Source organism: Cyprinodon variegatus, unplaced genomic scaffold (genome assembly GCF_000732505.1).
Source record: "Cyprinodon variegatus isolate N-32 unplaced genomic scaffold, C_variegatus-1.0 Scaffold1435, whole genome shotgun sequence".
In the NCBI taxonomy this organism is placed as follows: Eukaryota; Metazoa; Chordata; class Actinopteri; order Cyprinodontiformes; family Cyprinodontidae; genus Cyprinodon; species Cyprinodon variegatus.
In genome coordinates, this window is record NW_015151888.1 from 85,098 (window position 1) to 86,634 (window position 1,537).

Sequence of the window (1,537 nt, forward strand, 5' to 3'; positions counted from 1 at the left end):
CTAGGGGGAGCCTCACTGGAAAATCAACACCGGTTGCATAGTGTACCTTTAAGCCACCAGCTACCCCAGCGGGTCTAAAACTCCAGAGAAACAGTCTATTGTTACCCTGATTCCCTGTTCCCACAACAGGCAGTCGATTTATCCTAAGGTTCCAGCTCTCTCTCACCATCCTGCTACTAAATACAAAATGATTCCTTTTTGAATATTACTCATAATTGAAATGTTTGTTAACAAGATGTGTCATTTACTTATTACTATTGAATATTGCTTGACTGTGTGAGGGAGATAGACAAACACTTCGTGATGGCATCAAGACAAAGTAAGAATTTTAAACTACTGTGGTTTAGGGCTGGGCCATAAATTGCTTTTGGAATATAATCGCATTTTAGAAAAATGCAATTTTCAAATCGCAGAAGCACTTAACACATTTAACAAGAGTAAAACACTAGGTTTCTCCCTCCAACCCTTTAGGTGGCAGTAATACGATTAAAGTAGACCTGATGTCACACAAGAGATATCGGAGAGTTGCAGCTAGCTCCTAGATCTATGCATTATCGCTGAAGTAAGATATTTTTCATGCAAATGTTGCAGTAAAGTCCTGCAGCACTGGGCTCTGGAAGAAGACTTTCAGGGTCATGAAACCCTGGAGTAAAACATAGACACGCTTGTGCTTAAAGCAAAGGAAAATTGCAATATTGAAAAATAATTATTGAAATTTTGATTTCAGGGAGGATTGTTTAGCCCTTGTGACGTCACAAAACCTATACAGCCAGAATGGTTTACATTTCTGCTGATGACCTTTTCACTGGTTATTTTTTGGGAAATGTATCGCAGAGAGACATGAAAAGTGAGTCCTTACAGAGGAAAATGTGGAACAGAGCGTATTTTCCTTAATGCAAAACAATCTTCCAAAGGCAAAAGGATAATTTACGTCTAAGATAAGAAAAAGCATTTCCTTTATTTTATATGGCTGTAATGTGACTACACCCCCCTCAGAAAGTAGTTTAATAATCCCCTCTACAATATCATATGAATTGTCATAGATGCATCTTTTTGTCGCACAAACTGGCAAAGAGCAAAACCTGTGGCTGGTAAATTAAGGAAGTTAAAATATGAAGTAAAAATATTTGCATGTTTGTCTGTATAAAGGTGTCAGTCAAGCAGGTGAGACCAGAATGGCGCGCCTCAGAGGAAGTTAGTGCTGCTAATTAGACCTCCGCAGGGGTAGGAGGGGGGCATTCAAAGGACCCAGACCCGACGGCTCATTTTGGAGGTGGTTTCTGTGTCCCATGTCTGTTGATGCTAATCAAGCAGGCTTTTATGAACTCACTTCAGCTATTAGTCTTTTTCAGCATTCCCGCAGATCCTGTCTTCATCCTCTGACATGGGAGCTGGCTCGGAGCTCCTCTAGCTGGCTGTGTTTCCTGGACGGGGCCGCCTTTTACAGCTGCTTTTTGTATCTCTGCTTCTGTCTCCTTGAACCCCAGTCGCCTTCGGCAGACCGCTCAGACATTGAGACATTGAGCCTGGTTCTGCT